This window comes from Zalophus californianus, chromosome 3, assembly GCF_009762305.2.
Source record: "Zalophus californianus isolate mZalCal1 chromosome 3, mZalCal1.pri.v2, whole genome shotgun sequence".
NCBI classification, from domain to species: domain Eukaryota; kingdom Metazoa; phylum Chordata; class Mammalia; order Carnivora; family Otariidae; genus Zalophus; species Zalophus californianus.
The window spans coordinates 33454674-33468650 of record NC_045597.1 but is presented as its reverse complement, the minus strand read 5'-3'; positions in this window follow the sequence as shown (position 1 = coordinate 33468650).

Genomic DNA, 13977 nt, shown 5'->3' with positions numbered 1-13977 from the left:
CTGACCAGCAGATCTCAAATTCTGAATTCACAAAATCCTGAAATATAATAAAAACAAGTGATGTTTTAAGCTGCTAAATTTTGAAGTAATTTATTATGTGTCAATAGAAAATTGAAACACTAGTTTACCTCCACCCAAATACTACCCTGGAATGTATATGTATAAGCAATAAGCTTCTAATTTTTTCATCTCTATTAAGATATAGTTAACAAATAAAATTATATACATTTAGCATATGCCACATAATGATTTAACATAATATACATTGTGAAATGATTACCACAATCATCAATTAACACATTGTTAATTGCATCGTTACCTTTTCTGTGTTGGTGAGAATATTTAAGATCTACTCTTTTAGCAAATTTCAAGTATATAATACATTATTATTAACTATAATCATCATGCTATACATTAGATTCCCAGAACTTATTTATCTTATATCCAAGTTTGTATTCTTTGACCAACATCTCCCCCTTTCCCCCACTCTCCAGCCCCTGGTAACCACCACTCTACTTTCTGGTTCTACAGCCTGACATTTTTACATTTCACAGGTAAGTTATACCATACAGACAAATATACAGTATTTGTCTTTCTGTGTCAGGCTTATTTCACTTAGCATAATAACCTCCAGGATCACCCGTGTTTTCACAAATGACAAGATTTCTTTCTTTTTTATGGCTGAATATTATTTCATTGTATATATATGCAACAATTTCTTTATCCATTCATCAATAGAGACTTGGTTTGTTTCCATATCTTGGCTATTGTGAATAATGCTATAATGAATATAGAACTACAGATAATCTCTTCTAGATACTGATTTCATTTCCTTTGGATATATACTCAGAAGTGGGATTGCGGAATAATATGATAGTTCTTTTTTTAATTTTTTGAGGAAGCCCCATACTGTTTTCCATAATGGCTATACCAATTTACATTTCTACCAACAATGTACAAAGGTTTCCTTTTCTCCTTATTCTCACCAATTTATAGCTTGTCTTTTTGGTAATGCTCATCCTAACAGATGTGAGGTGATATCTCACTGTGGTTTTAATTTGCATTGCCCTGATGATGAGTGATATTGAGCACCTTCCGTATATCTGCTGGCCATTTGTACATCTTTAAAAAAAAAATCTTTTCAGGTCCTTTACACATTTTAAAAATTGGGTTATCTGTTTTTTGACTATAGAGTTACATAAATTCTTCATATATGTTGGATATTAACCCCTTATTGGATGTGTAGTTTGCCAGTGTTTTCTCTCATTGCATAGGCTGCCTTTTCATTTTGTTAATTGTTTCCTTTGCTGTGCAAAAGCTTTTTAGTTTGATGTAGCCCCATTTGTCTATTTTCGCTTTTGTTACCTGTGCTTTTGGTATCACATCCAAAAAATCACTGCTAAGACCAATATCAAGGAGCTTTTTTCCTATATTTTCTTCCAGGAGTTTTGTAGTTTCAGGTCTTTCATTTAAGTCTTTAATCCATTTTGAGTTCATTTTTTGCATATGGTGTATGATAAGCATCCAATTCCACTCTTTTGCATGTGGATATCCAATTTCCCCAGCACCATCTATTGAGGAAGCTATTGTTTCCCATTTGTGTATTTTTGGCACCCTGGTTGAAGATCAGTTGACTATATGTGCATGGGTTTATTTCTGGACTATCTGTTTTGTTCCATTGGTCTGTGTTTCTGTTTTTCTGCCAATACCATCTTGTTTTGATTACTGTAGCTTTATAACTAGTTTGAAATCAGGAAGTGTGATGCCTCCAGCTTTGTTCTTCCTTCTCAAGATTACTTTAGCTCTTTTGTAGCTCCTATTATTTTGAGCCTACATGTTTAGGTTGGCTTAATTGTCATTACAGAAGGAGGGAGAGGTATTCCTTCCTCTTCTAGTACATATATTGTAAGAAGAGAAAAGTAGAGAGTGCAAGAAGAAGCAGAGCAAAAGTCAAACTGTCCTGATCGCCCCTCTCTTGATTGAAGTGTAAGAGGTAAGGAAAAAAGCACTTGAAATACACTGAGGAAAACACTCAGGAAAGAAGGGCTTCTGTCAAGCTTCCTATTTACGATTCTTAGAGGAAATAATATTGCAGGCTGTCTTTGCAGTCTTGGGACACAGCACAGTATGATATGCAGGGAGAGAGCTTGCACAAGATAACCTCAAGTCACAAATGGAATATACAGAACTCAAAAGTTTCCGTGTGTCCTCAGGGTGGGGGTGGGGTGCAATTATCTGAGAGTTGAGATAGATAACTTTGGTTGGAGTTACCCTTGTGGGGGCAAACTGGTGCCAAAGCCAAGAGCTAGAGAGTAGACAGGGACAGTTTGGAGCCACAACCATATCATAAAAGAGGTAAGGGGAGTCGTGCCTTTGGAGTGTATGGCCAACCCCTGTCAAACTGAGAGACCAGCCCACAAGTTATGCAAGCATCAGACCTTAACAGCAGACACTCCCAGACCAGTCCACGCACAGCCCAGAGCAACTGAGGACCTGCTGTCTTCCCTACCACCATGAGGTCACTTGAACCATATTTCCTTATGTGTCCAAACACCATCCTTGAAAGAAGCAGAGGAGCGTTCAGAAAAAGAGAGTCAATGAATTTTATCTGAATGAGACTGGAAATTTATCTAATGATATTGTTTAAGTTGTTGTATCAGAAAACACTTACTGACTTGGTCTATAATATTTCATTACCTAGCATTGTGTAAACTTATGAAGGAAATCAGATCAGTTATAGGAAAAAAATAACACATTTTCTCTACACAGTGGAGTGCATTTTGAGCACATGTGTGACCCCACTGGATATATGTCATCAATTCTGTTTTCTAGATAAACAAACCAAATCATCAAAGTCAGAATGATATCCATGACACAGCAGACACTAAACCTCTTTTAAACCTCAGCTGTCCTCATATTCTTTTTTCTTATCCTGCTTGTGCCTTAGATCTTAGATACAAACCTTAGACTTAGTTTTGGAATCTAGTTTTGGAATGATGCAGGGAGAGAGAAAGAGTACATGGTGTTTTGAGGGACTTACAACACAACACATACACACACACACACACACACACACACGCACCCCACTTGAATAGTAAATATTTTCTATGTATTTACATACACACACACACACACACTGATAGAGGCAAATGTCACAGACTACATGTGTGCATGTGCACAAAGTTGTATCATAGAATGTAAAGAATTTATTTTGCATACCTATCCTGCGGAACTATGGACACCTGGTGATTTTTCTTAGGCTCTGGGTACTTGTTGTTCCTGTGCCCTATGGAGGAACGTCTGAAGAGGAATGTGTCTTGTTTGCCAAATACTCTAGTCACCTGAGGTCCACCACTTCTGGGAGGAAGTGAAGAGTTCTACATTATCTTGCCCTTGAAGGGATATTCTTGGGAAGTGTAAAAGCTCCCCCCAAGCTAAAAGAGAGTTAGGGAATCTATAATCTGCCTCTGGGAATCATAAATGATTATTTAAAAGCTGTTAAATGTGTGATGTCTTGAGCTCCATGTAGATTTGCCTCCCCAAGCAACTTTATAAGACTGTGGACATTCTTTGTAAGAATTATATGGTCCCACTGGGCTGAAAACTGTAAGGATGGCTCTCTTTGTATGGTGATGTCATACTCCCAGAGGGTTCTGGCAGTTCTTGGTATATGAGGAAGTGAGAAACAGTGACGAACTTACCCTACAGAAGACTTAGCTAAAGAGAAGTACTATTATCAACCATTACTCAAAGAAGTCCACTCAGAGGGGAGGACCTGCCTTGGGAATTCTAAGTGGGAGCCAACAGGAGTGCCTAAGGAGCATCACAATAAGAGGTTCACTAGAGAGGACTTCTCTGCAGCTCTCTTTTAGGGTGAGTTTATCCTAAGAGAGAATGAAATCAATCCACATTTTCTATTTATCATCTTAGGGGGATAAAAGTAAATTTTCTTACAAAAAAATTAGTGGAGTTAGAACCTCAAAAATTCCAAGTTAGAGCTTAAGTCAACACGGGGACTCTGCCCACAGCTTCTCAGCCTTGAGAATAGACTCAGGAAAGAGTGCTGTGTTCATAGAAGGGGGTGAGTGGTAAGCCATTGCTCTTGTAACCTTGTATGAAAATCAACAGAACTTCAGTTAATAGTCCTTTACTTCTCCATTTGAAGTACAACCCTGCAAAATTGTTGAGTTTGAAGGGCTTATTTTGAACATTGCTGGCACCTGTGAAAGGATTTTTTAAAAAAAATCACTCCCAAAACAAAGCAGAAGAGCAGCAGGCTCCCCAATCTTTAAGAAGCCCCAAAAGTAATGAGGGAAAGAAAAAAGACTGGTGCATAAGAGTGTTCAAATAAGATATTGGATCTTATTTAATTTCTAAGGTTTAAATAGGTATGAAATTTATCTGCTAGAAGTACTCTCTGTGTCTCTCATCTTTGTTCTTTGGTATAATCACAACTCTTCAATTACACTGGATCCATACCTTCTAATTTATCCATTTTGCTATCCTTGACCTTCACACATTTTAAACGTTAAATCAGTCATGCTCCCAAATTCATTTTTCAGATACATGTTTTTCAAATGTTAATTTCAATTATAACTAAGAAAATGATAGGTTCAGGCTACGTACAGTAATATTATTGCCACTTGATAGACAATCTAACCTCTTGGCAAGTCTCCCATAATCTTTTTTTTTTTTGTATTTAATATCTTTTGACCCAATAGATTAGTTTAAATGACAAGTTGATTTAAAAGGAAATCTAGAGACAAGAGCAATGTTCTTTTTTAGAGGACCTTAATCAGAGAGGAAGCAAAGAAGCAGAATCAGATCTCGAAGGTTTCTTTATTTCTATTTCAGAATCTCCTAAGTAAAATAAATCCCTATGTCCATCTGTCTTATGGAAAATAAAGAGACTGGAAACAGGAGCTCTTTTGGACTACGATGCTAAGATTTGAGAGGCTGGAGTCTATGATGATTTTGGCTCTTAAGCTCCAGGGACAGTAACCTTCATAGTCTGTCATCTATGGCAAATATTCTTTAGTAGGATTCTTTTTAAGAGCAAATAAAAACAATTCAGACATTTTTCACGTAAGTTCCCTTTTACCTGTCCCTTTGTACAGTTACATGTAGAATGGAAGTACACTTGATCCAATCAAATGACTCCTACTGGTTGTTTACTTCTCAATATTTAAGGGACAAATTGAAAGTGTTGCTTGTCTATTCTGATTACATATGGTAACAAGACTATATAATATGGTTGTAGGATAGAGAGGGCAGATTAGAGCTAAATAGATAGAAAGGCACTTTAGAATTCACTGGAAACAGAAGAAACAGTTTGGCCCAGATAGGAAACATAGATCGAAAATAGAGGGAGAGAAAATAAGCAACAACGGGGAAGGATTTAGGTTTTCCTTCACCCTGGCAACTTTAGAGGCATGGAGAGTAGACTCTAGTGGAAAGTAGACGACATAGGCAAGAACAACTGTGCAATCTATGTTTTCCTAAAGACAGGAACTGAAGCTATCCTAGGACTTGACTGGTTAGGAAGGAGAAAGGGCCAGCACCAGTGAAGAGAAGAGAGTTGACAGAAAAGACCTTAAGGAAGATCTTGGGCCACTTTGAGACTGAGACAGATGCACAGTTTGGTCTTGGAAAACTGGCAGACTAAACACAGAAGTAAATGTATCCTAAGGTCATGTACACATTTGAGAAAACAAATGAAGAGTCTTTGAGAGTGCTGAATACATTTTGCAGATGAGATTTCTCAGGAATTCTCAGTATACCTATAGGTAACCTACTGATTTCATGAGTCTATGTACAACAAAAAGAGATGAATAACTGAAATAGTAAATACAGTAAAATTAAAAATAAATTTATTTGTTCAAAACATTTTATTGATTCCCTACTACTTACCCATTCTAAGCACTTGGGACTCAGAAAAATCTGTTCCTTCATTTAGTTTATGCACTTATGGGAAAAGACAGGTGATTAACCCAAGTAAGTAAATTACATATTATATGTAAGTTGGTGATACATGCTATGAAGAAAAGCACAACAACCAAAAAAGTTCTCACTGATAAGGTCATATTTGAGCTCAAATGAAGGAGGTGAGGGAGCAAAGCATGGGGATAAATGGGAGAAAAATATTCCAGGCAGACATAAGAACAAGCATAAAGGCCTTGAGGTGGGGGAATGCTTGACAAATGAAAGCCAGAGGAGACTAGATGAGAGAAATGCAGAACTGAGGTCAAAAAGGTAATGGGGAATCTTGTTATGATGGATCTTGTAGGTCATCAATAGTGGTTATGTATTTTTACCTAACAAACTACCTTCAAACCTAGTGACTTTAAACAACAGTAATCATTTATTTTGCTTACAAATGTGCAATTTAGGCAGAGATTTATGAAAATGGCTAATCTTTGCTCCACATGGCATCAAACGGTGCTACTTAGTGGAGGGTGGGGGGTGGGGGGTGGGGCTGGAGCATCAACTTAAGTGATGGCTTATCACATGCCTGGCATGTTGGTGCTGGCTGGAAGTACAGTCAGACCTATGGGCCATATGCCTTATTTCTTCTCTTCGTGATCTCTCCATAGGTGTCTTGGACTTCCTCACAGAATGATGGCTGCATTCCAAGTGTGAGCCTTCCAAGAGAATAAGGGAGAAAGGCATGGCATTTATATGACCTAGTCTTGAAGTCACAGAGGATCACTGCTGATGTACTTCTTGGTCAGGTCAGCCTTAAAGGTTCGTACAGTTTCAATGGGAAGGGATATAGACTTCATTTCCTGGTGGAATGACATAGCTCTATGAAAGCATGTGGACAAGAGATATATTATGTGGCCATCTTTGGAAAATACAATCTGTTGAACCACAATAATAGCTTTGGAATTATTCTGAGTGAAAGGAGTGACCATTGTAGGGCTTTGCATTGAGGAATGACTGAAGTTTTCAACAGGTCATTCAGTCTTCTGTGTTGAAAGCAGGCGACAGCGAGCACGGGCTCAAACAGGGTCAATAGTAAAGAGGCTATTGCTGTAATAAGGTGAGATGCGAAGGTGGCTTGGACTAGAGTTGTAGCAGTGGAGATGGTAAGAAGTAGGGAGACTGAGCATATTTTGAAGGTTGAGCCAACATGATTTGCTGAGAGATTAGCAGTGGAGTGTGTGAGAAAGAGAAGAATCAAGAATGGTCCCAAAGAGGATATCCTTTCCTGCTAAAAATGACTGGCTTTTCTCAGACAAACTCTCCCCCAGATAACAATTAGACAATTGAATAAAATGCACACACACACACACACACACACACACACACACACACAGCCAAAAACATTTGTTTGAAGGCAGCAGAAAGCTCCCAATGCAGACAGTAAAGACTTGAGGATCGAAGATGCCAAAGGGAAATCAAACACATGGTGAGCCCAACACTTCATGCTACTTTTTCCTTTGGGTCATTTTCTGGTTTATAATTGGGGCATGTCTAAGAACTGAGAAGCTGAGTGGAAATATGATGCTAACTGGCAAAGAAACATCAAGGCTAGAGAGACAAAAATTAGAATTCAAGGCTATGAAGGCGGCCAGGAGTAGAGGGAAAAGACCTCAGACAGAAGGAAAGTGCAAAAAGATACCCAAAAGGCGAGCTAAGCGTTTGGTGCCACTTTCTCTTTTAGGAAGAAGGCATCCAAAAGACCTAGAAGCTGAGCAGCACCATTATAATGGTGTTAAATTTTCTAAAACTGTAAGAACTCCCCAGCCACTCATTCAAGAAGAACTACAACCTCGATCAGAAAAATATAAAGGAACTACACTGAGTCACAGCATAGTAAAACTATTGCTATCCAAAAGCCAACCAAACATTGTAGAGATAACCAGAGAAAAAAGAAACATAAGCTCTAAAGAAGCTATATTAAAATAGCATGATGTCTGATTTTTTAATAGAAGTGAAAGCTAGAAAACAATAGAAAAACATCTTTGCTGAAACACAGCACAGGTTTCTAGAAGGGTATTTCTATGTCAAAAATATACCTATTTTATGGATTTTGAAATAAATTTTAGAATTACCCTCCAGTCAAGTTGTGTTTATTTACATCCCTACAAATGATATTTAATTTTAATTTCCTATGAATCTATAGTTATATGAACTTTCTTATTACGTTGTATATTTACAAATTTTTCTGTTTTTATTGATTCAAATAGCCAGATTTTTTCTATACTTTTTACTGAAGCTGATCTTAGATTTTTACAAATCCCATTTATTTTTAGTTTCTAATTTATTATTTTCTGCTTTTAAAGTTATGAACTCCTTTCTCCTGCTTTCTTTTGGGTTTATTTTGTTCCTACATTTTTAGCTTCTTGGGTTGAAGCTTTAATTTATATAATTTTATTCTTTCTTATTTATCAAATAACATATTTGAATCTCTGAATATTTATATCTCAACTGTGCATTATAAGTATCCATCCTTTGTATATGAATTTATACACAAACAAGAACTTTAAATGTCAGTTTTTGAGAAATGTACCTAAAAGGCCCATACTCAAAGGATGTGAGTATGAAAGAAAGTTTGAACAATTTGAAAATACAGTGAAATTTCTGTTAGCTATAACCAACTAACCAACCATCCAGTTGGATTTGTGTCTTGTTTTTTGCTTTTAAAGGCAAACTGTATTGTGGGTGGGCAATATTACATAAGATATGTGTTAAATTTTTAAAAATCTTCAAGGGGATTCCTTGGATCAATTACTGTTGATTTCAAATTCTCACACCCTTTTCAGTTCTTTATAATGATCAGTTGGGTTTAGAAGGATGTCCTGAGGCATTGCAAGATTACAATCAGTGATTATATTATTTTTATTATTTTAGTCTTAGGAAATGTCATGAGTACATTTCTAGAAGGATTGGAGTAATATTTACAAGGATTTTGGCAAAAAGAAGTTTCCATTTAATTCTGGATTACTTAAAAAATACTTCATTGCCTGAGCATTTAAATGAAACATGATTTTATAGTCTTTCTTATAAGCTTACACTTACTGAACACTTTCCATACTGGTTAGTATTCTACCACTTTGGGTATATCATCTTATTTAATCTTCATAACAACATAATGAGAAAGGCAGTGATGGGGAAACCGAGGCACACAGTGGTTCAGCCACACAGCCAGTAAACGGCAAAGGAAGGACTCAAATCCAAACTGTCTGCTCCCAGAGCCCGTGTTCTTAATTCTTTACAATACTATCTACCAATGGGTTAGAAAATGTGAGGCCACAAAAATCACAAGAGAAATCCCTGTGTAAATTGACCTCTGGCTGGGATGAGACAGGAGAGCATGACCCAACAGTATGGCAGTGTAACTTTTTTTAAAAGCTTTTTCACCACCCTGGGTGACAGAGTGCCTCCTCCGTGCAGGGACACTATCCTGTAAAGAAGGTGACACTTTTATGACCATTTCAGGGAGGAATTCTGTCCATGATAACATTAGCACAAACACCTAGTCTGTTTCTGTTTTGTCTTCCAAGTCATGTACAAATGTTCCCATTCAAAGGAATCTGATTTAAAGGAGCCCTTGCCTCTCAGTATGATACCACACCCAAGTGAAGTATGTGCTTTTATTTGTCTGTGGCATCAGTGTTGGGAACCAGGTGCAATGTCCCTAGCAGATCACAAGATATGCCCTCAACACAGGCCACCCTCAAAGGATGTTTTCTTTCACTTCCATAGGTTCTTTCCAACTTGGCATGGGATGGGAACCTTGGGTTTGCTTCTGGAGAATCCTTTGTTTTTAAAAAGCTAATATTCATTTCCTCATTTTTCTTGGCAAAAAATAAAACAACAATAATTGTATTAACACTTGGGACTAACAATGAGAACCCAGAGAAAGATTAAAAGTGACAATTAATTAGGCTACTCCACTGGATAGCTGCATTCCAGAGGACACTCAGAAAATGCACTTAAAAACACCAATTTGTGCAAAGTCTCAAACTTTTCCATTTCATATATTTATCATGATTTTACCATCCTTCAGTAACAATCAGTTACAAGATGATGATCTTACTCTGACTCTTATTCAGGATTACTTATGAAGTTTTTGCCACAGCACAAGATTTCCTTTGCAGGGACCAAATGTATGAAACTTTTATCATGCTTTCTACCTTGCCTGCCAGGTGCTCAGGAGTTTCTCTTAGTTCTTGTACTTGCATAGTCACGCAATGTCTTCTTTAAAAAGGAAAAATAAAGGAGCTCAAATAAAACAAACAGTTGATATTGATCTAAGCTCACTACAAAGGAAAGTAATTAAAGGACGGATCATTATTTCTCTGATGCAATTTTTAATCACTCCCACAATAAATTCTCTACCCTGATTATCCCGCAACATTCAGAGATTTGCACTATTGTATTCCAGGTTTCATACAATATAGTTCAATTGAATGACCTCATGAATGTGATCAAGGCAGGTTTATTTGGTTCTTGTTTTAGTAAGTACTGTCTTACTCATCAGATGGTTTTTTTTTTAAGACCCTGGATAAATAACTTCAATAATGAGAAAGAGTTTACAGAAATGTAGCTGTGTCAACAAGAAATGAGTTTTCATTGACTGCTAGTGTAATTATGTCTCATATTTACTACATTCAATTCAAATGAGAGGGAACCAAGTCTTTAAATTTAGGTTGTGTCTTTAGTAATTTTCCAACATTCTATATAGTGCAATAAAATGGAATAGTTTAAGTTCTTGTTGAAAGGATATTAATTTTGTTCCAGTATAATAAGATCTTGGAGCATATATTTCTCATATAAGAAAAATAGAATAAAAATATGTGTAAATTATTGTTTTCATTGCATTGATTTTCTATTTATTGCCTTCTCTTCTAAATATTGAGCTACTCATAATTTTGGAATAACAGCATTAGATATTATAACACAGCATTTTACATTTAGCATGGTTTCATCTTTCATTCCTTCTCATTAAAGTCTTTTCTTTCTATTTTTCCCATTAAATTATTTCATTCCTAGTCTAAGCATGGTCACGTTCTGCCACTTATTGTCTTTTGGATGTGTTTTGCCTCTCCAATTAGATGACAATCCCCTTGCAGAAAGGGGAGCATATCTTTCCCTTTTTGTTTCTTTACCTTGCAGCCCAGTCCCCTAAACAGGGGATAAACAAGAAATATTTATTGGTTATGATTTGGAATTTGCTCAATGAAAATTATAAAAAGTCAGAAAGAGAAGATAATAGAATTTACATGACTTACATTATGAAGATTAGTATTTATGAAACATGCATGATGTACCAGGCACTAGATATACATTATGTAATTGAACCCTGAGGTAGTTATTTATTCATTTCACTTTTCACTATGGAAATGGAGACTCAGTGAGGCGAAGTTCAGAGACTTGATCAGAGCCAAACAGTTTAGTTGCTGCAGAGCCTGGATTTAGGTCTGGCTGACTTCAAAGAATGACCTTTTTCCACTGTACCGTGATGCCTTTCATGAAAACATTAAAACATAAACCTCTGTATAAAATTAGGCTTCTCCTTTGGTCTGCAAGAAGTGAATGATGCTTCTTGCTGTCAAAGGTAGTGATTTCTTCTCTTCTTCCATTGAAGGCTAGAGGGGAAAGCAACTTGTCACCTTACTCTGCAAAATTAGGTGTGCACTGTAGACTATTTCCTTCAAAAATAAATAAAAATCAAAACTAACTAAATTAGACTGTTGTGGTTTCATAAATATCTCTTGAACTCAGAAAAGAAAGGATATGTTTAATAATAATAGTAATAACAACAAGAAGGTGTTGTATATATCTGAAATACATAACTTCAAAGTGCTTTTGCATATATTTTATAATTTAACCATAATTCTATATGGCTTACCTTATAAGATGGAGTATTTTTAAACTATATTTTATAGATAAAGAAATTTAGATTAAGCAACTTGACCCAGGTCACAAGCAACAGTTGGCCCCTAATGTTTTGACTCTGGAGGAGTTTAGTGCCTCCATTTAGTGCCTCTTCTAATTTAGAATTAGAAGAGTGTCTCTAACCTGTTATAACAGGGTAGACAGAGTAAAGCCCTGATTAAGAAAAAGCTAACAAAAATGAACAGACTGCAAAATTAAATATATTCAGAACAAAAACATGAATTTCATAAGCTCTCTGCTTGTGAAAGCCGACAGAGGGAAGATGGGCTTGTCCACATTCTAATTTGCTTTTATCATCAACATGATAACATGATTGGCTGAAAAGAGGCAACACACTTCAGAAGGGTTAACTAAACCCTGAGACTGGTTAAGGGATAAAAAGAGTGTATGTAATTACTCTCAATGAGCTTGGATTTCATTACCCATGCAGATTACATCCCAGATACAAAAAGAGCTTGTGTTAGTGATGCGTGGTAGACAAGAGAGGTGCTGAGAGGCTGTGTATATGTACACACCTGATCTTTAAGGTGATGAAGAAAACAGATCTTGCAAACTGCATGCCATAAACTGAGCTATTGATTCTAGACATCAGTCTAGAAAGGATTAATAAAGAATAGCTTGGAAATTCTTAAAAATGCCCTAGTCACAGAGTGGAATCAAGTGCATTATGTATTAGTTTGCCAGGGCTGCCATAATAAAGTACCATACACAGGGTGACTTAAACAGAAATATATTTTCTCACAATTCTGGAGAAGAATCTGAGATCAAAGTGTTGGCACGGTTGGTTTCTTCAGAGAGCTTTCTCCTTGGCTTATAGATGGCCCATCTTCTCCCTGTGTCTTTGTATGGTCTCTCCTCTGAACCTGTGTTCAAATTTCCTCTGCTTATAATGATAACAGTCATATTGGGCTAGAGCCCAGCTTAATGACCTCATTTTAATTTAATTACCTCTTCAAAGATCCTATCTCCAAATGCAGTCACGTTCTAAGGCACTGAGGGTTAAGACTTCAACAAGTGAATTCTGGGGGATACAATTCAGCCCATAACAGATTAAGTCAGATTTTTTTTGGCATTCTTAATAACAATACACCTGAAAAGAGGAAAACTAAATACGACTGGTTCTTCACCAAAATGTAGGAGTAGTGTGTTAAAATCAACTAGAATATTTTTCCAATATTTTCTCTGTCCCCATCACCCACATGGAGATTCTGATTATTCAATATTCTCCCCCTGCTCAGGTTGAGAGCTACCATTATACATTTTTTAAAAGCTAACACTTATTGGACACTTGCTATCTGTCAAGTACTATTAAGTACTTTATGTGTATTATTTTATCTAATCCTCATGAAAATCTTATGAGAAAATTCTATAAGATATTAATATTATCCTCATTTTATAGACAAGAAATCTGAGGCACAGAGAGGTTAAGTAATTTGCACAGGTCTCAAAGCTAGTAAATTGAAGAACCAGGATTCAAAAGCAGCATATCTGGCTCCAGATCCAAAGCTCTTAACCACTGCACCTTTCTCTCTCAACATAGTATATCTGAAGTTTAGCAAAGCACTTCTCATGTCTCATGAACACAATGTATAATAGAAACTGAATTATAAAGCAATTAAGTAGGTCTATAAATTTTGAATGGCTCTTCCTAAAGAACATTAGCCAGTGGACTGATTATAACATGGAAACATGGCTTCCACTTTTCCTGCTACGGGACTCTCCCTGGTCCTGCTCTAGTCTATATTTAAATCAGTGATTTACATAAGAACATAAACAAACAAGATTACCAAATGAACAAATAAAATTGAACTGGGAAATATGGAAAATATTTGTATTTTAGAATTAGGATTTATATTTCAGCTCTATGTGGGAAACAACTGTGAGGTAATACACAAAGGTGATTATTTCTTTTAGGGCTGAGGCCAGTGGAATGGGGATCACTTAGCCTGTGGGTTTTCAGGGGAATTACAAAGGGAGGCCTCGTGGTCTGCCTTGATGTCACCTTCAAGTCCTCATGGTAGAAAGGACATGAAGAACATGAGAACATGGAATCAGAAGAGGTATAAAAGA